Raw genomic sequence first — 26454 nt, forward strand, 5'->3', positions numbered from 1 at the left:
GGAAAATATGAGAAACAATCTTGTGGGATTCAGTGAGGAAACACTTCAAAAATATAATTTGATTAGGACACAGCCTGTATGATTCAACGAGGGGGAGGAGGTATTGCCTGGAATATGCATCTGACAAACTTTTACATCAAGAATTACTAAATTACTGTCATGCAGCCATGAAGTAGAGGCCAAAACTCTTTCTTTTTTTTCTATTTTACAAACTCATGAACTGCAACTTTTTGAATTGTTGGCATCTATGACGTGAATCAGCACCATGAGGTTACTTTTGCTTCTGGCTCCATTGATGGATGGTACTTTGTTATTTTTATCACAGCACCATGTGCTGCCTGCCCTTCCTAAGTTCTCTGTTGGACTGGAGAGCAGGTAAAGCAAAGGAATCCTTCACTCTAGTGGGCAAGAGAATGTCACATTTAAAATGAAGATTATTCAGGCTTTGTGCCTGTTCAGGTGGACTTTGGCATCGTTACAGAACATGATTTAGTCACTGTCAATTGTTTATTATTATTATTATTGTTTATTGTTTTTATTTTATTATTTATTTTATTATCTGTATTGCAGCTGTGCCTATAAATGCCTTGCTATGCACATGTAACACTGGTCAATGCCAAGGAGAATAACTACATGCAATCAAAACAGATGTAGACTATAAGAAAGACACAATTATTCAGGGAAGGATTTAAAGGCTGCCAGCTGTAATTTTGAACTGTAAATGGAATGTAGAGTTCTGTATTTTGCATCATGGCACAAGGGGATGAGGCAGAATCACAGTGTGGGACCTGCTCCACTGGAATATAAAGGAGAGAGAGCAGGTTCTGGAATCCTTTAGTGACATTTCTGCCCTCCAAGGAGGATGGTGCCACGTACAACTTGTACAAACTTGCCAGTCACTTTCCTTCCAAGAACTGAGCTCTTTTTTCAGCTGATGGTCCTGAGGTCCAGTTTTTGGGACACTCATTCACGTAGGAAGCTGCAGAGTGTCATTTTTACCACAGATCTAATTTGGGAATTTTGCTACAGAACTTGCCTCTCAGTGCTCTCCAGCACCTTGATAATGACCTGCAGTGGAAGATGTGTTTTGTTTGGAGGGAAAATGAGAGTCAGTCAATATTCAAAAGGGAGATGATCTGCTCAGTGCAGTGTCTGGAGAACTCTCTTGGAGAAAAGATTATGTGTGCCATCTGTGCTTTTATCCACTTCTCCCAAGGAATTTTGTTATGGAAGCTTTAGGAATGCACCTGGGGAGGTAAAGAGAACACTTTATTTCTAGGAGTTGCTGTCAACAGAGGAAAATTCCAGAAGGGACAACAAATGTATCCTTCATGAGCATGCTGTTAATACAATATGCTGTGATTCAGGAATAATCTTTTATCTTAGCAGTGATTTATCTCATTTAAAAGGAAAGGATTTTTTTTTAGTATCTATTGGCAAGCTATATATATTGACAATATATATTATATATATAATATAATATATATGTTATCTATAATAATATATATGTATGTAATATATTATATACATTGCCAATATCTATTGGCAATGTATCTTTTGTCCCTAAGATATTTAGGAAGCCTAGAACTTGTGCAGAGCCAAATGAAGCATTGGAAAAGATGCTTATTTGCACCTCATCAAGTACAGGATTATTAGCACTGAATGAAAGTAGAAAATTTACATCAGTACAGCATTCTGTTCTGAGGTCTATCCTGCATAACAAATTGTTGTTTATAATTGGTGTTAAATAGTTATTTAGTTCAAGTACATGATTTTGAACGTTTCCCTTGAAAGTACCATCCTAGAGAGAATTGGGCAGAGCTATTAATATTTGCTTTAGGTTTGTGTTTGCAGGCCCCGTTCAGCAATATCTGCTTAATCACATTTCATTCCTTCACTGAAAGTCCACTGTAATGTACTGAAACTCATGGGACACTAACTACAGGCATAGATGAACTGAACTAGGAAAACATTGACTGAAAAACTAATAATATTCTGTCTTGCCACTTGAAATGGCTGGATTTTTTGGAAATGCTCCTTTGCCTTAGCGTTGATCTGATTCCAGTGAAAGCCCTGAAAGGATGCACAGCTCCATGCAAAGCCTTTCCCTAGGCTCATACAAAACAGTGGATTGTTAACCACTCCTTTTCCCACCATGCTGCTAAGTCAGGACATTTTGGGGATGGTGTAATAATCCTTAAGCTAAACAATGTATGAGCAGGAAGTGTTTAGAGTTTGAGAAGCCTCCAGGCTAGAAATTGAAATCAGTATTGGCTTGAAAAAAAAGGAGGGTGTAAGTTGGTGTTTTAATTCAGTGCTGACTCTGTATTTAACCCAGGATGTGAATTGTTGGCCTGTTAATTTAGGGCTATTAAAAAAAAAAAAAAAGAAGAAACAACAACAACAAAAAAACCCCCGTGAATGTGTGTGGTAATTAGATGGTTCATATAACTGGGGCTGGGCTTTTGAAAAGGAGTGTTTCACCTGCTGAGGAATTAATTAAAACATGTAACAAAAATGAAAACTATCCCCCTAGTAATAATTATCAAGATCAAAATTGTTAAGTTCAGATTCAAAAAGGTCAGAATAAGAAATTTGCAGGTATACTGACAGTTCAAAGTATGAAATGGGAGGGCCACTGTATATCCTCTGATTTTGTTTCTAGAAGTTATTATTTTGACATTCTCAAAACAACAAACTGACACATTTGTAGATTTGATCAAATTTGCTAATTGTAAATTTTCCTACACTCTAAAGTATTGAAAAAAATAATGAACATTCCAGAGAAACTGTTGTTCAGTTCCCTGAGAAGACAAAGCCTTACAAAAACCAGTGATTCTCTGCCAAAATACATTTTCACAGACTTTATATCCAGGGGAAAAAAATTGAGTTGTTTTATGATACTGCCTCTTTTACTGTGTCTGGCTAAGGAAATTATCTAGTTATTTCTAACCTCTGTTTAGAAAATGTTTCTTTTGTCAAAAATATGACAAAGTTCATATCCTATATCTGGAAACAAATGACAGTGACCAACTTTATTAGTGAAAGTTTCAAATGCAATTGTATATATTACAGGCAAGTGCAGACTCTTTTAGGTGAGGGTAACCTGTAGCTTCTTCTCCTTTACCAGCAATGGTGAAAAGAACAATTCTGAATAATTCACGAACATTCTATCAAAAAGCAGGAGAACTGGAATTGTGTAGTTAAAGACAAGAGCTCGCGAGCTCTGCCGGGAGAAGTAGAAATTCTATTAGAGTCACAATGGTGTTTCTTACCAAAAAGAAGTGATGCTTTTCTCTCCATTTTCCAATTATCTTCTATTTTCTCCAAGTGTGACTCCTCACATCTATATATAAACCCTTAGAAGTTGTTGTATAATCTAAATAAGCTGTATAGAAAGTGACGAGGAGAATGACGTCCGCAGGATGTGGCTCATCCCACATATTTAAATCACTATTGACAAGCTTCTGACAACTTTTTAAACAGAAACGCTCCATATTTAATTTGTTCAGCCGTCCCTCCTGCTCAGTTTCTCTCCTGATCAGCTGCAGATGGTCTCAGGTTGCTCCAGGGCGGGCAGGGGCACTGCAGCAAGCAGCGTTTGTGGGTCAGGGAACGTGTTCACTCTGCAGGACCCCTGCCCTGGGCAGGTTCAGCTCCTTCTCCTGGCCACAGAGCACAGCTCAGCCCTTGGGAGAGCCCCTTCCCAAAGTGAAACTGGCAGGGTTCTGTTTCTGAACTGCAGAAACAGCTGCACCCAGACCTGTTCTCTACTCAAGCTTCAAAACGAGTTCTTAATGGATTTAATCATATTTAAAGTTGTAATCTTTTTAAGTATTATTACAATTGCCTTTGGCAAAAATCAGAAGTATATTGAGCTCCACATGACTCAGACCCAAACCAGGTTTTGTGTATTCAATTCCTTCTGAATCACCACTTCTTTAGACAGGACTTTAATTTTTGGTGTGTTTTTACACCTTTAATTACATTATTGTATATGTGATTAAAGAGACTATCTAAGACATGTTCATGACTCTTACAGAGTTATTCACCATCTAGTCAGGATGGAATTGAAATATAGCCTTTGTCTTCCTTTCTCTCTACAATCTGACATAAAAGATGACTGGGTTTCAGGGGCTCTTTCTTGAGGGTATCTGTCTATTCTCACTGGGTCACATAATTAGAAGTGGAGATGGTGGCTTATTATATCTCAAATAATAGCTTTTTTGAATCTCAAAGGTCTTCCCTTAGCTTCACACCTACAAATAACATGATACTTTTTGATTTTGAGATCATCTTTTGTAGATCTGCAGTGGTGTGTTTTATTCTTTCTTCCTTGCACATTCCTCACGTAGGCCTGTGTGAAATTTGAAAGAGATTCTGCAAACCTTAGTCATGGGGAAGAATACTGTATAGAACAATAATGCCCCTTCGAAATGCAGCTTCTCCGTTCTGGAAAGCAAGCCTGAAAAATTGATCCCTCAAAGAGAGACTTAATATTTCATAGAAAACACCATTCTTCTTTTTATAAACCTCATCGGGGTGTATTATAAAGAGCAACACTTCATCATCAGTTGAAAGTGGATCCTGAATGGATACAAGTTTCTCTCTGTTTCTGACCCATGAATTATGAAGAAATCCTGAAAGTGTGTAAACCATAGTGAGATTGAGTTTTGGTTTATGTTTCTGAGATCCCACATTTCCCCAAAAACAAACATGGCCTTGAGAAATGTGAATGAACTCCTGATTCCTGATATCTTACTGGTTTTTGGTGTGAAGTGGAATATGACAGCTTAGGCAAGAAATAGTAACAATTAATAACAGCTAATTCTTCCAAGGTTCAAATTGCCAAGCAATGTGCAGGTACCCACGCTGCTTGGATTTCTTATTCCATGTTGTGACTACATTGTTTTCAGAATGGTTGGAAGCTCCAGCTGATTCTCTGATAGGATCTACATTGTGGCACTGTGAAAAACCCCTCCTGAAGGGCCATGTTTAAATCCACATCTTCCCTTGGTGCTTCCTTGCCTCTCTAAGGCTCAGCTGAATTTCAGACAGCGGCTTAAGCCATGTTCACTGGCTTGCATTATGCAACGTGATGTGTGTATTTCCTCGTGTGCACAGTTGTATTTGTGATACAAATACATGAGTGTTTAGTGCTCATCATCCTTTTCTGAGGGCTGTGGGTCAGGCAGAAAGTATCTGAAAGATGAGGTGGCCAAGAGCTTTCAAACCTGGCTTTGGCTCCCGTGTCCAGGGAGCGAGGTGGGACCTGGAGAGGGAGGGAAAGGGAAATGACAGTAACATTGAACTTAGGCTTGGACTTACACTCTGCAATCTGGACCTAGGAGAGAAATCACCACCAGATTTTATTTCAGCAAGTGTCCCTCATTTACCCGTGGGTAACTATCAGTTGCAATCGCAAGGGCTGTTCAATTTAAGGGTGTTACTGCACAGTGTCAGTCTTCTAAAACCTTTACAAATTCCTTCAGTGAGATATTTCTGATGATTTTAAGTGGAAAAAAGATCAGACTGTAATGACACTGCACTTTGTAATTTAAAATTTCCATGTAATTTAAAATTTCACTGTAATTTAAAACTTCAACTTGTAGCAGGACAAGTTGAAGGGGCATGCACATAGATAAAAATCAAATCAAACTAAGCTATTTGTTTGGTCCTGTGACCATGAATTTTAAACTCCCTTTTTTGCTTATTCTTTCCTGGAGTTGCAGATCAACTGCTCCCTTTATCTTTTTCCATAGTTCTTCTTTTTGCATACTCCTTTTCCTTCCTTTTGTAACTATGGCTGCTTCTTTTAGAGTAATGTAAGGTAATAATATAGTAATTCAAAAGTAGTGCACTTCTCACATTAAAAACACCACCATCTGCTATGAAAGTGCACATTTAACAAAACTTCATGTCAGATATATGCAAACCCTCAGGCTACAAGATTTTAAAAGGCAAAATTTTTTGACTGTACAGCCAGCTCAGTTTATATGGATATTGGTATTGCTGACCTGTAATTTCAGTTGCTTAATGATTTTACTTTACTGGAATGATTTTTTTTTGCTGTGGTTGTCTGGTAGACTGGTATGACAGCAAAAAAATGGGGAATGTAGAATCAATGCATGATGCGAAGCAGAGTATTCTGGCTTGCCTGATATTGAGGATGGACTGTGTAACAATATCGAGACCAAAGAGAAGTTATATCCTTAAAGAGCAGATCTTAGAAGTTGAAATTTCAAAATGGCACTCTGAATGTCTGAGGACTGTAATCTGCTTTCCTGAGGGCAGTCAGTATGCAGGTTTGGTTCAGAAAACAGACTGGGAATTTATTCAAATACTCTCATTTTTGGTTCTTGCTTCTTCTGTATTCCAAGGGAAACTACTGTCTCTAGTTTTTTCCTCCTGCTTCTTTTTCATATTCAGTGGTACTCAGAGAATTGTAATAATCATTGTAAATCTGCTGAGCAGATCTCCTGACAGTGTGATATTTACATTATAAAATTGCATTCTTAATAAGATTCATGTCTGTCTAGACCACTGCTAAATCAAGACGTACTTTCAGATACCCCTTGGTCACTTTCTTACCCATGTGCAACAATTTGGGCATGACAATATCAGTATTCCCTCGTAATAGTAGCCTTGAGCTGCTGTATGTATCTAAATAAACCCTTGTGAGAGATCCATAAAGCAATATCTGAAGACAGTTAGTGCTGTAATAAGGAAACAAGGCTCTTGGAGTGTAATCAAGTTTAAATTATGCGCACATAAACAAATGGCATAATTATTTTATTAAATGTGTAAATCACTTTTTGATTTCTAGAACGATTTCTTTTAGAAAGTCATGAAATATCTAACATGAGAGATAACAGACTTCCTTTCACAGCAAGTTTTTCAGCCTTTCACAGATGAGGAAGGCTGTCATTATGCTCTCTAGAAAAAATGGATTCTAAACCAGTTGAGTCAGGCTTATTTGACATTGCTCACAGTGCAGACTGTTGTTGGTATTTGAAGACAGTCCAGCTCTGAGCTGTAATGATGATGACAGATCTATTCCTGTTTGTTGGTGCTGAGGATAGACAGCTGTTTTCACTTGCTGCTTTGCAGTTTGACAACCGCAGTCCCAACAAACGCTTCTGATGCTCGTACATGACAGAAATAACAAGATCAGAAATCACGCAGAAAATGCTCCATCCTCCTTCTCCTTATCAGCTTTCTGAACCCACAGAAGTGGAGGGATTGCAGGGGCCTTGGGGCATTTCCCAGGTCAGATCCAAGGCAGTCACAGCTGCCCAGAACCATCAGTGTCTGTTGGTTTGTCTCTGCTTACAAAAGGTGTGGCTTTTCAGGTGAGGTCTGGATTGGTTTTTCAAGAGGTAGATTCTTTTCCCGGTTTTGCTCCAGGATTTCCTTGGCCTAGGTTAAATCAGGTGCTGAATTCCCCTTTTCCATTCTGCCCTGCTTGTGGGCTTCTCATTCTTTCAAATTATTCCTGCCTGCTACAGCCTCCATGGGGAAGGTCTGACCTCAGATGGAGGGCTGGAGGTGCTGCTCAGCTCAGGCTTTCTCTCTGCTCACCTTGCTCCTCCAACATGTCAGCAACTCTTCAGTCTTACTTTACCTTCCCTGTCCTACCACACGCTTAAAGCCAGAGCTGTTACTCTATGCAGAGCTAGGCATTAAATGGAGATGGATAAAAACATAAGCTGTAACTTCTCGGCCTTCTACAGAGCCATCCTGTGAATTTGTTTCACTCAGCATAAGTAACAGCTGTATTTTCCTTTCATTTGTAGTCAGGTATTTCACTCAGTTACTTCTCTGTGCATTTTGTAGGACAGGCTCACAATAAAAGATATATGTCTGTTTATATAGTTGGGAATCTAACCTAGTTTCTGTGAAAAATGTTTTGCTATTCTTTCATAAAAATGAAATTAAGAAATCAGTACGTATGATTTTACTAGAAACACATCTGATGGGTATTTGCTTTGGCTGGGGCACTGCCACCAGGCTATTATTACCACATGTATTCAAATGACATTTCATTTCCTACTCTGCATTTCTGAGCAGCAGGCTGCTGTAGCTACTGCAGAGTCACATCTACAGAAAAGGGACAGACGTTCCACATTTTTCTTTGTGAAACTGGAGAACCTTTCAAATCCACTAGCTAAAATGCCACCTAAGACTCATTGCACAATAGCTGACGTGGTCCTAAGGAGATGAAGGAAATTTTGCTGTTGAAGTTCCCAGTGGAACTGAGCGGGCACACCTGATATAATTAGCAGTGGTGTGCTCAATGGGCACACGTAGTAAAAGATCCTCAGTTCCTTCCCACTATTCCAGTAATGGGAGATGGCACATGGATGTCTGCTCTAAAGAGAGGATACAAGACTGCTGCTAGCAACTCTAAGAGAGAAAGAGGAAGAGAGGATGAGAAAGTTTAATTAACAAGTACTACCCAGAGAGATATTTGGAAGAAAGAATGACTCATAGGATAATAATGCAACTTTGCCAGTGGCCAGGATAGGGAGGAAGAATACAAAGGAACAGCTCGCTTTTAATGAAGTAGATTCGGTTTCTGTATCTTTAGGAAGTTGAAAACATACCTTTGTTGCCCACTTATTTATTTCCTTGCTGGATGTTCCAGTTGAAGTTGCAAAAAAGAAAAAGGAGGGGGGCTGTTTTATTTATTACACTCCAGTAAGGTCAAAGGGTCTGAGATACATTTTTGCAAAAGAAAGAACTCTTTGTGCCAAAAATAGTGTCAGGAGGAAGAAAAAAAGTCAGAATAAAATGTAACATTTTGCCAAAGATTGCCTCTCAGTCCAAAGATTTGCATGTTTCTCTAGAGGTACAATATTTCCTGAAATTAACAGTTTTCAGAGATGCTCTTATGGTACCTCTAATACCTCTGGAATGGACTGGATCTGTTATCACCTCACCAGAATAAGGTGGGGACTGTGGCCATCAAGAATCAGTGTTTTTTATTAATCCTGTCATTTCAGTAGAAAGAATTTAATTTAAATCTTTTTCTTGGAGTACTCTGATCTCCTGGAGTATCCAGGCAGGAACATATCAGAAACATGTCTGTTTCAAGTCACTGTTCATTGTGTTGACTTGGAAATTTCTCATACAAGAGGAGTAATTTCTCTGCAGAATTGTGCCAACCCATTTTCATTATGGCATCCTCAGATGCATGACAACTCCAGCTTCCTTTGGCAAAAGGAATTAGAGATGGAGTAATCTGGCACCAAATGAAGTTGTTCATTGTACTGCCTGAAGAAGAAACTGGATTTTGCCTAATGAGGCTGGATGTAGTGCTTCATTTGGCAAACTGTGATCACATGAGGAACAATGTTTGCTCAAGATTAAGAAAATTGTTTGTGGCATGTGTAAACAAATGCTATTCTCTGCTTCCACAGCAAAATTCCCCATTTTAGGGAGCAGGTGTCTATCCCAAGCTCTTAGTAAATACTTGTACAGTCAGATATTTCAGACACAGCTGATGGGCACTGAAAGGAGGGAATCTGCAACAAGGATATCCTTGAAAGTGGGAGCTGTAGTGCACTATTGTTCAGAACAGGATAATTTTTGCCACAGACATTAGTGCCTTCTCTGAGTTTTGGTTCTGTGATGACCCAGAACTTCAACTTCTGTATGAACCTCATGCCAACGTAGACCCAGACTGAAGGTGCTTCAGGTGTGTGAGATAATGGGAGAATAATAGAATAGCAAAACATTCCTCTCCCCAGCAGCAGGTTGTAATATTTCTCTTTGGCCAGCAGCCCTGAGGAGGTCAGGTGGCTGAGGGTGGCACACTCAGCTGGAGCCATCAGGCTCCCTGCCCTCTTGTCTGTTTTAGAAGAAATATTTCTATGCTCTTGTGTCTGTCTGTCACTCTGGGGCACGAAACAACACAACACACTCACACTGCTGTTCTTATGGTGAAAAAAGGGAAGTTGATTTTCTGACTCCAAGATTTATAGATTTCCAAGAGTGACAGTGGATTGGAGGGTGAAAGTGCCCCCTCTCCAATGACACTGGACAAACCAACAGTCCATCAAATTTCTCCTCCTCCGCAAAAGAATGCAAAACAATGAGTTATTTACAGAAAGCGTGTGAGAAAGTTTGTCACAAGAATGTAAACCTCAGAAAGCTTAGAAAAATCTTAAAAAATCAGGGTGACATCTGTCCTGTTCAACAGCTCCACTATAAAGCTGTTCTGGTGACAAAAAGGCACCATGTTTGTTGTGGTGTCAGTTTGGTGATGCATTGTGGTGTGAGCCAAGCTGTCTTAGTGGATCAGTTCCTGCTGTCTGTTGCAGTACAGCTTCTCTGCTGTCACCCTGACACGTGTCCAGTGGGTCCTGCTGTGGGAAGAAAGATGTCACAGGGTCTGTTTCTTTAGAGTAGATCATGTGATTCATTAGCACAAAGTTTCAGCCCTTGCAAAAAGGCAAAATGTAAGGTAAGATATTCTTATAGCTGTGAGAAATATTTTAAGATATTTCTTCTAGCATAATATATATTGGAGTTATATATTCATTTTTTTTTCTGTACTAAATTCTATTTATATGTTTAACTGTTTATTTTTCAATTTTCAAAGCAGTTTAATCTAAGTTGTGCTAACGTGCCACGTGCAGATGCTCTGCTTTTTGTGCAGAAAGAGGTTTGAAAAATTCCACATATTCATTATAGAGCAATTCTCTGTTATTATTTCTGTTTTCAGCTTAGGAAACTTGAAAAAAAACTAAAATTAATTAGTTAATCTGTTTGGATCAGACATGCCTCATTTAACCCCAGCAACACTTACAAGGCTGAAAGGCATAACTGGGGTTGTGGGTCTGATCCAACATAACATCCTGAAGAGAAGGCTTTTACTCAAAGCTCTACTAGGATGTATAAATTTATATCATTTATAAATTTATATATTCAGATAAGAGTGAATTGCATGAAGCCAGACTGGTGATATATGGTATTTTGATGCCTTGGGAGTCTGATTTTGGTTTTAAGAAGCAATGTTGTGATCAATATGCTTCAAGAAGCAGAAAAATGAACACCAGTCCATAGTGGTGGTCTGTGTACTGCCCATTGTGCTGCTCTGTGGTGAGCTGCAATTTCTGACAAGGACAATTTCTGACAAACTTAGACCTACTTGAATTTTCATTTTTTTGAGTAACATGAAGGGGCAGGCAATTTTCTGCTTAACTTTGTCCATTCAGTGCTAAGTCTGATCCACTGATGGTCTCTGTATGAAACCCATAACATTTGCCATGTGATAAAAGTCTCAAGGAAGCCTGTGTCCTGTGTTGTTTTCAGCTTTCCCAGATCCCAGTGTCTGCAGTATTCTCACTATGCAAGCTTTCTAACAGCTCTCCTGTTTCTTCCAGGAGCTTTAGGAACATTTCTAATGAGTCTTTTCAAATTGAAATTAAAAAAAAAAACAAACCAAACCAAGTTCTGTTTAAGAAATGTTAAGCAGATTTCAGAACTTCTGGTAGAATTAGAATTCTGGTTTATGACCTATTTTGCAATTCCAGCCTAATTTATGAAAAAACATGAGTACATAGTGGACAGGTATCTTTTCTAGGGGACTTTTTGATTGTATTGATTCTTATTTTAATCAAGAGATGCAGAAAGTCTTTGTCTTGCACCCTCTCATCTTTGTGTTGCCCCAGAAAGCACAGCATACAAGTGACTGAACTTAGGTTTTGGCTTCCCCACCTACCCTAGCCTTTGTAGAAACACCAACAAATTATTTACAGCCTTCTTTGGCTGCAAACTCAGCATTCAAGGTGCATCAGAGTGAATTTTAATTTTACAGTTGAAATAGAAATCGTGGTTTTTGTATAAACTAGTGAACCCGCTGCATGAGCACTAAAATATAAAATCAAATCAAAAGAAATCCTTGAAACAACTTGAGGCAGTTGTGGGGTATCAGTACAGCCAGGATGGAATCATTTAGTATTCCAGTAAGGTTTTAATAAGACAACCTATTACTCAGGGAAGATTGAAAGAGGTAATGAAATAAAGGAACATCTGTTTTCCCTGTGCATTCAATTAGCTGGGAGGAAGATTTTGGTTTAAAATTATATTAGAAGGGAGAAAATTAAACACCATGACACTTTTCTGTCCTGTAACCAGACTGCCCATAGCTGCTCATACCTGGACTGGCCCATGGATACACAGCCATGAAAAGCCATGTTTCATGGTACAATAATTTGCTTTGCACAGCATTTGCAGACAGCACATTAGTGACAGAATAATGTGAGGTCGGCCATGTCTAATTTATTTTATTGTAATAACAATTATTAAAAAGTGAGTGGCCTCTAATTGTTCAATTTCAAACAGGCTTTAATTTAATTAGTCAAAGAGATTAGCACTTCTCGAGCTTAAATTAATTTTGAGGTTCTGTAAGTAGGGATCAAGAAGGTATTGAAAGCCATAATCCATTATGAAATTTGGGCCATTTATAAAAACTAACCCTAATGACTGGCATGCAGGTACCTAATCTGACACATGCTTCACAGGAAGGGTTGTGCTGCTGCCACATCTGCATGTAAAAGTGCACTTGGACATGGGCTAAGTGAGGACCAGGCACACAAAGGGAAAAATAGACATATTGGGAAGAGAAACATGAGCACACAAGGCAAGAAAAGCAGACAGGAAATAGCTTTGCAGGGGACGTGGAACAGCTAGTTAAACTCCCCTGAAAGATGACTGAAATTTGTGTAGAAGCACCAAAACCAAATTTTTTGTTCTTAGTAATGAACATCTCATGCTGGGGCCTGTTGGTTACCTAAAATTTGTTGGACAGTCCAGTTGAAAAACTAAAGCTAGCAGGGAAGGTTATGCAGAATGAAATATGCTTTGTATTATTGCTTTGTGCTAAAGGCTTTTCCCCACTCTCTGCAAAAGACATTTTTTTTGTCTTTTTCCTGCTCTTTGATTTCTCCTGTGCACCTGTAAATATATATGGGTAAGTGTAGGGGAATGTTCACATAGATATTTCAATTAACATAGCTATTTAATATACATATATGAAGCCTATGAATATATATGTACGTGTAGAATAATTAGATATATATGGGGAAAAGAATAATTGAATTTTGGTCAAAAAATTGTCCCTGCTTCCTAGAAAAAAAAGTTGTCTTTGGAAGGAAATAGCTTTAGAACTGCCAGGTTCAGCTGCAGAAACCATTTAAAGTAGAAGTGAGGCAGCATACTCTGAACAAGCATCATCTAATGTTATGAAGTTTCCATTGGTCTGGCTAGCAAACATTTCCATGAGCATCCTCGTTCCTGTTTCTGGAGCCTGCTCTGTCTTGGCTTCACCAGGGTCACAGATAGCATCAGTGGAATATAAAATAAGAGTACTTGGGCAAAAAGTGCTGAACCAAGGCAGCGTGCAAATACAGAAAACAGAGATTTGAATGAAGCTGAAGGCTATGTCTGAAAAGTGGGGAATATCTACTTGACATCCATAACTCCTGCAGTGTCTCAACACTTTCCTGTGTTCCAGAGAGACTTTAGGGTAAGCAACACAGAAACCTCTTTCGCCTTCTGACTCCTGCAGTGACTGTTCTCTCCTTGGCTCAACTGTAAATGAACCTTTTGGGAGCAGTGGAGGAGGTAGAGCTCAGGAAGGGGTGGGAGGAAAGGTGTTTTTAAGATTTGTTTTACTTCTTATTATCCTGCTCTGGTTTTGTTAGTAATAAGTTCCATTAATGTCCCCAAGTCTGCTCTGCCCGTGACAGCATTTGGGGAATGATCTCTTTTTGTCCTTAACCTGTGAACCTTTGGTTATGCATTTTCTTCCACTTGTAGAGCAGTGATAGAGCAGCTTGGGTGGGAGCCTGGCATCCAGCCAGGGGCAGCCCACTGCACCTTGGTGGGGAAGGATCCAATAAAGGGACTTGTGAGCACAAGGCAGGGGAGCTGGTGGGATGTACTTGTGTGGTGAGGGAGGAGGCTGATGGCCAGGCCGTTACCTTTGAATGCTTCTTGTGGCTGGAAGAAAATCCTGAGTGCTGGAGAAATTTCCCAGCCCAGGTCTCAACCTAAAAGATCTCCTCTTAAGTTGTTAGGAAAAAAATCATGGAATCATTAAAGTTGGAAAGAACTGCAAGATCAAGTCCAACCCATGACCAAATAGCACCATGCCCACTAAATCATACTGGGAGGTGTCATCTCCACTCATTTTCTGTGTGCTTCCTGGGACTGGCTCCACCAGGGGAGCCTTCTCCAGTGCCTAATCACTCTTTCAGCGGAGAAATCTATCCAACTATCAAACCTGAACCTCCCCTGGCACACCTTGAGGCTGTTTCCCCTCTCCCATTTATGGTTCCCTGGGAGAGGAGCAGACTCAGCACCACCTCCTTTCAGCAACAGCCTCCTCTGAGCCTTCTTTTCTGCAGACCATGAGGCATAACCACTTGGAATATTTTAAAAAAACCTACTTTTTTTTTTTTTGGTGAAGAAAGCTGTTTATAAAAACCTCAAGTATGTCTTGTGTAATATTTGAACTAGCACGTGAATAGGCAGTGAGTGTAAAGTAACAGAATAGGTCATCTTAAGGGGTAGAGTTAAGATTGTATTTATAACCTTCACATTAACACAGCCTGAGTTCCTTCGATGAGCTTGTGTCCTCAAGATTCCATCTCTAGTGCTTTGTATGCAAAAGGAAAAAAAATTAATTTCTATTAGTATTTCATTAAAGAAAAATCTCTCAGCATGTGATATTTTATCATAAAAGAAATGACAGTAAATATAACAGAAATCAGGGGTATAGTTATGCTTTTTTCTCACTGTACTTATTGCTTTATGTTTAGTGGTACCTGCAGAACTTTAAACACATGAACAGATGCTATTCTAATGTGACTTTTTCATGTTTTCTTGATCCATGATTGGATGACAGAAGATCTCACAGGGATAAAGGGGACAAGTTGCCTTGTTGCACATCTTAAGATGGAAAGAATTAAACAAACTTAAATAACAAATGTTCCAAATGTTATTGCTAATTTGAACTGGTGCCAGGAATTTTTTTTTTTCAGTGTTGCATATGTGTTTGTTCTTAGTTTTGCTGAAATTTTGACTGTGAATAACGAGGCACTGGAATAAGTAAGCTGACCAGAAAATGACTTACAATTAAAATAGCCCTGTGTGGAGTGTTCAAAGATGACAGCATTATACAAAAAGGTATAATTGCAGTTCTGGGATTCGACTGTCCTTAAGAAATATTGTTGCCCTGAAGGGTGAATTTATTTCTAAAAAGAACGTTGATTTTGGTTTTTAATGGATGACAAAATTGAAGTACCTCTGCTTTGCAGGGTGAGGAGAATTTGCACAATTCAGAAACACTTCATTTGTAATGTTGCTAGTGAAATGTGAGATTGTCCAAAGGTGACTGGATAACAGCTTCTGACCCACTGACCCTGCAGTTTGCCCAGGATCTCCATGCACATATTGATCCTTTCAAGTGCTGAATTTTCTGTACAGCAGTGAGTTACTGCTTCTAGAGGAAAGTGAAGTAATTGCAGCAAATGGGCTGGGACAGACTTGTCTCCTGGCTGGTTAACTCCATCACAGAAATCTGGCAAGCACAGTTTATACTTCCCATGTGCAGTGCTGCCAATCCTCAGAAGAGATCTTGTGTTGTGGGTCTTTTTATTTTGTAGTGTTTTTTAACTTTTTCTGTTCAGGCAAGTTGGTATCTCAAAAATTCAGCTGCAGAAACCAGGAAATAACATTAGTGGTTTTGTTTTCGCTGAAGAAATGAGATTAATATAATTTGGGTCTAAAATTAGAATATGCTTAAATAAGTGTAACCTTACATTTGCAAAAATATGAAAACTTGGAAAAAACCCCAACCTCAGTGTTCATTATGCTCATGAAATGTTCATAAAAGTAAAGAAAATGTTCATAAAAGTAAAGATTTTTTTAAACCATCCATGATTTTAGGACCTGGATTGGCAATTTTACACATAATTCTGGCAGGGTATATCCAAATGTGGTTTTGCATTCTGACAATTCATTCCAGTTGTAAAAGGAGCTGCTGTATTTCCTGGAGTTCTCCTGAAACTGAAGCTGTTAAACTAATTTTACTACTGAACTAATTCCAAATCTCAATCACAGCTCAAAAGTAAAAAGTTAATTGACCTTCTATAAAATCTTCTGTCAGAGGCGATTAGCAAATTGAGATCAGTTTTATGATTTTCTGTTTGGAAGCACCAAACCTGTGCTGCATGTGCATCTTGCACCTTAGAGAAAGCACAAGATTATTAATAAAGGAAAAAATAGGGATTATTAATAAAGGGAAAAACCAAGCAAACCCAACACCCAAGTTTCACTGGCTTTCACAGTGAAGGTTTTGGAGGAGGAATAGTAATGGATTGAAAGACAGATGTTCCAGCAAAGGCAATATACTTTTACACTGCTGTCAAGCTGTTGAAGCACAGAAGGCAGCTTTAACTAAAAAGAAAATCTACAGAGGCCTCTTCTGCTGAGTTGTATTACACTGTGGAAACAGACTGAGCTTTAATTTTAGTCTGCGGACATGGGCAACCTGAAACAGCATCATTGTCACAAAGAGCAACGTGCTTTGTTGCTGTGCCTCTGCCCCTTTGTGTGGCAGAGGTTTTACATGAGAGAATAACGTTTCATTGTATTAAATATTCACCAACAACCTATTGGCCATATGTCATGGAGCTTGCAAGGTGACAGAGCCTGTATTCCTCACCTTTTCAGGGTGGTTCTGCTCAATCCATGGTGTTGCACAGGTTCACAAAGAAATCCTTGGTGTTAGCCAGCTTCACAAAGAGCTTCCAGGAGCCCAGGTGTTGTCTGTGCTGCCTTTGCTGCTGGCATCAGTATCATGTTTGTGTTCTGTTGGAATGGTTCTCAGGAAGGAGTTTTTCATGGCTTTTCTGTGGGATAACATGCAGGGTGTCAGGATTTCTTTTTCAAGTTCTGTTTACCTGACAGCATTTGCTTCAAATGTTTTCTCAGAGCAGAGACACTTTCCATACGGAAACACTCTTAGTCAAAAGCTATAATAATACTTAAAAGGCTGTCTTTCTTTTCTTTTTGGTAGGATTATGTGCTAATCTGGTTAATCTTATGTGTTGTTGCAGAGTAATCAACTAAATTGATGGAAATGATGACAGGTTAAGTTTTTGTAAGGTTTGAATAAGGCTTGTGCTTTCAGCACAAGGGAGGAGGGGGGAGTGCCCAGTATATTTGTTAAAGCTTAACATTTTTTTCTGCCTAACAGAAGTTAGTTTAAAGACCTCAAATAATATGCTTCCCCTATTATTTTAAATATTTTCTCACACAGAATAATTTTTATATAAGATGGTAAAATTCTGATAACATTAATTTCATAGGAAGTTACTAATAGCTTCTGATTTCTGTAATTACATAAGATACATTTGCTATAGGAACATATGATATATTTGCATATTTCAGTGACAGAAACTGATTAGATCTCAAGGTAAAGGTGTGTGTTATCATCACTAAGGCTTCCCAAACATAATGCTGAACAGCATTATGAGCAGCAAGGAAGGGATTGTTGAGTGAAATGCAAGGGGAGGTCTTTGATTGCTAGGAGGAAAAGGGAAAACTTGAAGGAAGGCTCACTTTCCATGCTGCACTTGTTCAAAATAAGGCTCTCAAAGTCGTTTTGGCTCCAATATCATGCACAGCCTAGCAGGTTTAAGGTGCCTGGGGTCCCATTGGCAGTCTGTGCTGCAGGTGTGGCTGCATGGGAAGCCAGGCTGACATGGGAGCTCTCAATCCCATTCCCAATTCCTCAGCACCTTGGGGAGAGCTACTGGGGGTGCTCAGAGGGCTGGGGAGGGACACCAAGGGGGCAGAAATTGTCTGCCCAGCAGACACTCAGCCCCTTCTTGTGGTTAAACACAGGGAAATAAATCAACTCTATGCTTTTATTAATGCTGTGCAGGGCATGCTGCATACAAAGATATCTGTGGAATGCAATGAAATTAACTAGATAATAATTTGGGGGGTAAGCAGCATTTATTTTTATATATTTCTCTCTCTCCTCTTTTTTTTTTTTTTTTTTGTGGATACAGAGGAAATATCTAGCAGATAATGAGTTGTTCAGTAATGCAGCCATAATGTCAAATACAGCTAGAGAAGAAAGCAGAGTGGCAGCAGGTTCCTTCTATATAGCTTATGAACTTTGAAGAAATATAAAAATTAATTAATAGCCACTGGGTGACTGAGACATGATTAACAAAACAAGTAAAGGTATTGGTGTTACTTGGACCCTTGACCAACTCCACAAATTTGGTTTTGCTCTGTTGCATGCCAGGAGCACCTGAAAAAGCCCATTATAAAGAGTGTGACTGAATTTCTCCCTTGTTTGTTGTGCTAGATTGCAAGGAAGCATTCTTGTCAACTGGATTTCCCCCATGTTCTGGAGGGAAATGTTGTACCAGGACCAGTCTGTAAGATGATGTTCAAAATTAGATCCTGAAAAATGGTGTCGTATGTGAATTTTTTATTTTAAAAACTCCACTCCAAACCAGAAGGAGACTAAATGCAAGACTTACTGCTAAATGCAAGGCTAATTAATTGAAAGAATTGGATTGTGACAGGAGAATTGACTGCATTTTGACTTCCCTATTATTAGCAACTCCAAGTGAGTCATTACATAACAATTCTTCCTAGAAAGTGTTATTTACCATCATCGTAGACAGAGTGTTAGTAAAATTCAGCAGGTGTGTGCTGAAGTGTCATCTTGCAAAGCATGTTTTGATATGGTTTTCCTAGACAAGGTAGGTAATGTGTAAGGAAAATGAGGAGCATTTCAGACCATTCTGGGTAGTGAGTCAACCTCTATTACAGTTGAATATCACCACCCTGCACAAAATGTTGCTGTGGTTCCAGTTATAAAGCAGATTTGTGGCAGCCCTTTTGTGGAGGTGTTAGTAGGGGATGATGTGCTTTACAAAGAGTGGATGAATATTCTCACCTTAGCAATAGCATCTCTCTCCTCACCCTCTGAACAGTGCAGGGCTTAGCTCAAGTAGGAAAAGGGGATTTTCTTCATGTTCCTCATTAGGCAAATGAAGTCATATGCAGATAAGGCTGTCTTTAAATTGTTCTTTTACCATTTGTAGTCTGTTAGCTGTATTAAAAACATATGAAGGCATATTAACAACTGACACTTAGCTGGCCATGGCTAAACCATGAGGAGCAAAGAGCAGCACTTAAATTAAACTGTCCATCTCTAATTAAGAAGTTAGGATTACTGTAAATAAATTAGAGATTCATAATAGATCATAAATTACATAATTATTTATGATAATGATGTTCAGATATAGTAGTAATATCATTATTATATCTCAGTTTCCTAAAAATTTCCTTGCTGGAAAAAGTAATTGTGTCAGTTAAAATATTGAGTTTAGCTTGGGAGCTCTGGAATACACCTTATTTCTCTTTTTTTTTTTTTTAGTTACAATGTTATGCCACATGAGGACCGGCCTTGTGAATGGATCTTGTGATGGAACTAGAGGCTGCAGTCTTCTCTGGTGCTCAGGTCAGATAAATATTGCTATGCCTAGCTTAGTAAAACTGTCATGGGACACTCTGAATGTGATTTCAGAAAAAAAAAATCCTCCTCAGGATTTCATGTCCAAACCTATAAAAGAGGAGAATTATGCAACACCTGGAATGTGTTTTTTCACATTATATTTAGGTGGAAAATTACTGATCTGCAAGTAGATGAAATAAATCAGAGGCAAAACCTGGTCACCTGTTGAAAAGAAACCTGAAAACCATCCTTTAAAGCAGTTTTAAAATGCACTTCTGTGAAAAAGGGAAAACTCTTGAAGAAGTTAACTTTTTTGCTAACTTTATTTTCTGAATGAAGACCATTTTAAAATGAGTAATAAACCAAAAAAAAAAATAATAATGTCTACCCACCAGCTTCCTGAAGTAGCTTCCTACCATGACTTAAATATCAATTTTTCTATAATCTGAGAACACACCTTTATAAATTCTGTTTGATTGCCAAACAGAACAAATACCTCTTCTACAGGTATTTGTTCTTTTTGGCAATCAAACCCTTTTTGCAGTGTTCCGAGCTGTTCATGAGTCCCCAGTGGTTTTTGTTTCTGAGTCTCGAGATCCAGCTGATGGATTCTGCCATGGGCAATTGGAAACATCCTCATCAGGTGCTGGTTTCTGTCAGGGCACTGGGGTGGGCATGATGCCTTGTGCAGGACATGTGCCTAGAGCAGGGGCTGGGCAGAGCTAAAGAATCAAGCAGGGATTGATTCAAAGCATCTCCTCCATGGATCCACCTTGGGCAGCACCAGAGCCCAGCCAGGCCTGCACCCAAGATGAACCAAAATGGCCCCAAAATGCCCCAGCGCTCCCGGGCTCTCTGCCTGGGATCAGTTCTGCTCCATTTGCATCTTGCAGTTCATTGTCCCATTCCAGCTTTAGCCCCTGCAGTCCCACCCTGCTTGTTTTTCTCTCTCCAGCCCACGGGGTTTGTGCTCTTGGGCTGAGATTGGGATCATTTGTCCTTGGTGCCCAGCTGGAGCAGGAATTGTTTTGTCTCCCTGCTCTGTGCACAGAGCTCACCATCCCCTGATGTGAAACTCAGACCCACACACTAAAGCAGCACAGAATGGGAAAAATAGAAAAGCTAAACCTGAGGCATCAGGCAGAGCCCCAGGTGTTGGGTGTTAGCAATGCCCCTGGCAAAGATCAAAGATATCAGCAGTGCAGGAGGGGGCTCAGCTGTGGACTGAGACCAGTCTGCAGCACCTCTGGGAAGGGGAGGAGGAAGAAGAAATTCAAGATGAAAGCAAGATCCTTGTGAAGCATCTGTAGCAAGACAATGAAGGTACTGCTTTGTTACAGACAGAGAGGGATGTGCTTGCTCTGAGACAGTTGAAAGTGAGGCAGTATTTATTTTAAGAGGTTTGAATATAAATAAACTGCTTCAAGAATTCAAAAGGTACCTGAAGGTCTATGTGAAGCCAGGAAGGAGTGGCCTGGCTTTGTGCTTAGGGTGCTCATCTGCTGGGAAACCAGGTATTAGAACAATCTGTCTTTCCCTGGTTCATTCATCCCTGGTGCCCAGAGCAGTCAGTGGAGGACAGAAAATCTCATGCATGCCAGGTGCACAATTCAGTGATCATCCTCCCACAAAGGCAGCTCAGCCCTCTCTTTGTTGCCAAGGCTGGGGGAATAGAATGTACAATGAAGCACAACAGTGAATTGTATGTTTCTATCTCTCCCAGCCCATAAGGGTGTAGTACAACATTTCTGTGGCCAGGAGAGTGAGCAGCTTTTTCCAAACCTGTAAAAGCTGCTCCCAATCAATTCCTAAGTGTTGGAGTGATTCAGCCTTCACCTTCTCTGCCAGTGCATGAGGCGTCAGCAGCCATGGAGGCTTTGAGCTCCTGCCAAGGGCACTTAGGATTCAGGAGAAAACAGCGAGGAAAAATGGCTTCGTGGCTGTTGCATATTAAAAAGACCTTGAGAATTTTGTGTGGAAAAGATTAAGTTGTTTGCAGTGTACAGAAAAAAAAAAACCTGACTTAAGTGAGCTACTAGAAATGGCAGCTGTTTAAACCTGTCGTGTGCTCCAGCCTCACATTGTCTGAGGAGCTGTGTTTGCAAGGAAGTACAATAGCTCAGCAATGCCAACAATTAATGTTTGGAGCCCTTTTGGCTTTCTAATGTGAAGGAAAAACACAGCTGAGTAAGAGTACTTGTAGCATTTGTTCTGTGCCCTGCTTTCTAAACTCTGCTTTTTCTAAAGAGCGTGTGCCAGAGCTCTGACGTGCAACAGGTTTAATTCAAATGATGAACAAAAGATGAACTTCCAGAAAAAGGGAAAATGTTGCATATCCCTTCTGTCTGTGGCAGGGCCCAAGGGCTTGGCCTGTGTCAGGTGGAATATTAGGAGGAAATGTTCACCCAAGGGGTGCCTGGGCACTGGGACATCGGGACAGCTCCAAGCCTGGCACCAAGTGCCCTGTGCAGGGCCAGGAGCTGGGCTCAGTAATCCTCGTGGGTCCCTTCCAACTCAGAATGGCCTGTGATTCTCTGCTTAATAGGGCTCTGTTTGCTTCAGCTTCCAAAAATAGCAAGCGACTTCAAACCAGTGATCATTATTTCTGCCCTTTCCAGAATTCTGTAAAAATAGTTTTCACAACATGCAACAGGAAAGACTTGCCATGCTCTCCCTGGTGATTTAGAATGCAAATTTACAAACGATTTGCCTTTGTCTTGAGAGAATTTTGAGTTAAGCCTTGAGCTAGAGGGTGAATCAGCATTTGTTCCCTCTCCAAACAGGGGATGTTTTGCATTATTTGACATATTTTGAGATAGTATCTGCATATATGTAAGAAAAAGGTTCATTTAAGTAGCCTTTTGCTCTAAAGCCAGACTTTTTTTTTACTTTTTATTTTTCTGTGATCTAAAAGACAGATAAATCTTCAAAGCAAAGAATTGTATGGGAGTTTACCTCTAAATTCTATTATTAGATTTTATGATAGTGTTTTAATGCTAAAGCTTTTAGTTCAAATATCAGAAAAGCTGAAATGAGTGAAATCTAGACCTATTCTGAGGTGCTTTTAAAGTTGTTGATAGAAGTGTGAGTGGTAAGTAATGTGTAATTTTCCTCTTACAGATATGGGAACTGTCATTATTCATTTAAAGAGAGGAATGAAAAAACCAACCCAAAACTATAAGCCAGAAAGCCATCCAGGGCAAAATTATTTTCCTGAAAAAATGTCCTGCTGTGATAATTGTAACCTCCTGAGAATGGGTCTTTATAAAGGAATTGTTGACAGATCTTTTGCAGTTGGCTACTTCAGTTCTTCATTTTGTTCTATTCCTAGACATGAAAAGTATCTGTTTCAAGAACTTAATTCACAGATTGTCTGCCCTGACATGCTAAGGTCTGGCAAAATATGCTAACACAAAAGAACCTTTATTTGTAGAATCAGATAAAGAATGTTAATAATAGAGTGGCTTCAAATTCTTTATTAAAAGCAAATCCAAAGCTATAAATTCCTTTTTCCCAAAACATTTTTTTTTCCTGTTTTTGGTGCTTTCTTATGAAGAGGAAATTAATTTATGTTTTTAGAACTGTGTGTGTGTACCTATACATGTTTGCAGAACTTCACAGAAAGTATTTTCACTTAAAAATGATAAATATTTTAATGGTAGGACTGTCATTGTGAACAGTACTTTGAACGAAATTTTATCTTGGCAGTGAGAATAACAGTTATTATGCAGAGAATTTCTATGAATTAACTTTAATAGGAGGGCAGAAAAGCATGTTTTAATTTTGGATGTGGTTCTCCCTGTTACTCTGCTGCAGTAGATTTGAGCTGCCTGCAAGCCCCAGTGCTGATCTCCAGCACACACGTGTTTTTCATGAGGCACCATTGATTTTTTTGTGCCTGGTTGAAATCTCCAGTGGCAAACAGAAACTGGGAAATCACTCAGTCTGCACACAGTGCTGGTTTAGTGCAGGGGAACAACAGCAAAATGGGGATAAGTAACTGATTACACTTCTCACTGAGAATAGGCTGCTTTCGGTGTGATTTTAGAAAACTAGGTTGTAGCACAGGGCATGGTGTACATTTTCTCGAAGTAAAGCTGAGCTGCTGGAGAAGTGATTTTCTAGCAAAGCTGCAATTTAGTTTAGTAGTAGTTCACCACTAGAAAGGAAAAAAAAAAGGAAGAATAAAACCCCCTGAGATTTCTTAAAAAGAGTATTTAAAATGAAATCTCTGCTGTAACAATCATTGCACTTCACCAGAGGGTAAGAAATTGTGCCTTGCAGTAGGAAGGGTTAGTTGAGGTTCTGCCTCACTGAGGTTTGAAGCAGGTTCTGAGGCTGGTTTTTCTTCTTGGTTCTGCTGTGGGAGAATTCTGGAGATCCCTTCCAATTTTGGCCTTCAGCCAGACATGCTTCCAGACCAAAACAAAGATTTAGCAGCTCCCATTCTTGAGGTTGACTCCATATGTTTTTCTCCTTGGGATTTGTTTGCCATACAGTGGATTTTCTTTATCCGCACTTGGCGTTTGTGTAACGAGACTTGTAAATATTTCCTGTAACTCTGTACATTAGAAATGGTCTCCAGATTGTTACTGAGGGACAACATGCCAGTTAATTCTAGTGAGTTAATTCTGAGTTCAGGTAAAACTGCAGGGAAATTGAGATCCTGCTTGGGAGCAGGGGCTGGTGAGAGGTTTGTGGGCTCCTCAGGGTGGGGAGGAAAAGGCAGAGATTTCCACAGGGTGCTGTGGACAGGGTTCTCCTTGTGTTGCTGCATGGAGGTGCTACAAAGGACCAAAGATGGATAAGTCCAGGCTGTCCTTTGCAAGAAAATAGTGTATTGTATGCTTTATCTGCAACTTTTGAAGTCATGTCAATCTTTAGGAAAGAATTCAATATTTAAGGTGTTTATATACATATGTATATAAACATAGCTATTGTCCTTTGCAAGAAAATAGTGTATTGTATGCTTTATCCACAACTTTTGAAGTCATGCCAATCTTTGGGAAACAATTGAATATTTAAGGTGCACAAAATCATCAGAACAAGGTTGGGCGTAACTGTGGCTACTGAGTGAATTTTGTAGGTGACCCTATAGACTTGATATTTTTGTGTGTGTGTATATATATATAAATATATATAGTGTGTATATACATATATATGTAAAACATAGCTGGGAAATGTCTCATTTTTCAAACTTAGCTATTCCTTCTCTTAACATTGTGCTTTTTGAACATGTAGTGGTTTGAGTTTTTTCTTTGTATAGTTGATGCTTCATCTTTCCTAAAGCTTAAAAGGCTAAGCCTAGTTGTAGGCTATTAGTTGATACCTTTTTTTTTCTTAAATAAATATCTTCTTTTTATGTTGGAAGCTTAAAATTTTGAAGTGAAGGCTTCTGGTATGGATACATTCTTCCAAATAGATGGAAAAGAAATTTAAAAATCATATTTCTTTAATTTTGAATTTAAAACAAAATGCTGAAACATTGGTTTTTTTTGAACCAACTTTATTAATCTCAGTTGCAGTCAATAACATTTAAGTTTACATGAAGTTCTTAACATAGGAATCATTACCTGATATACTGTATATAGTAGCTGGTTGTGAACTCCATGACCAGAACTGTTATCACATAAGGTGCAAGAGGTAATTGGAATATACCAAGTGCTCTATAAGGTCACCACAAACCTTGCAATTCTTGGTGTGTAACCCCTCATTCAGTAGAAATTTAATTGGTGTATTTTCTATTCAGGCTCATTTTTATTGGGTGGAGCTTGAACCTATAGTTTCATACCTGGAATTTAATTAGGCATTTCTCTGACAGAAAATGAGATTCTTGATCAGATGTGAAGACGTAAAAAGGACTTGGGTTGTCCAAAGCAGCCAGTGAGGAAGCTGAGGCAGTCTAGCTACACTAGATAAAGTCACAGTTTATCCTCTGGCAAGGAGTTTCCAATACCTTCTCACTCAAAACATCTGAAAAACAGCAAGTTGGCCATTGCATGTTTGTGGATTTTATATATGACTTCTGGCCACGGGTGGGTTCTGGATTGAAATATTAGTTAAAATTTTAAATGGTGTTGAGTAACTGCTAACTGTAGAGAATGGTGTTAATTGTGGCAGCAATGAAAATTCAACAGCTAATAAAGAAAGAAGGATCTCATACACACCCAGCATAGGCTCCTCACCCTCCCACAGCACTTGGAACTAGTCAGGTAGGAGGACAAGGATCAGGCAGGTAGTCCCGACCAAGAATCACTCTTTTTTATATAAATTCTTCATCATTAAATCAGTGAAGGTTCTGTACATCTTAATATTTCAATGTAGAAAAATGTCTTCTTTAAAGCATTCTAATTTGAATGAAATTAAATAGGCAGCCTTCAATACCTAAGCATGACAAAAGCATGTGTATCTTCATCTGAGTAGCTCCTAATGACAATCATTATAGTCTAAACACTGAATAAAATTGTATCATTACCTACACAATCATTAGGGAGCAAATACCACAGGCTATTGGAGCTCCTTTAGTCCATTTTGAAAAAAAATTGCTTACCAGTAGCTTTTAGAAAATTGTAAATTTGATTTACTATTTTAAGATTTTCCACTTTAAATATGCTTCAGAAAGTTCCACATCTTAAAATATTATTTCTCCCTGAGCATTGGGAGCTTATGGAATGACTTTTTTGGCTCACTGTGTTATTTAGTTTACTGTAGTCGTGTTCTTCAATGTCTCAAGCCTCACTACTTGAAGAGCTTTTGTCACCTTTTCACAGCAGTTCATACAATTCTTGTGGTTAGTCAGCATAACACAAGGGGATGTGATCTGTGATGCTGAGTTCCTGGAAAAAAACATGACCAAGTTTTCAAAGAATTTCATTTCTAAAAGAGAAAACTTGTAG

The sequence above is a fragment of the Molothrus ater genome, chromosome 6 (genome assembly GCF_012460135.2).
Source record: "Molothrus ater isolate BHLD 08-10-18 breed brown headed cowbird chromosome 6, BPBGC_Mater_1.1, whole genome shotgun sequence".
Classification (NCBI taxonomy): Eukaryota; Metazoa; Chordata; class Aves; order Passeriformes; family Icteridae; genus Molothrus; species Molothrus ater.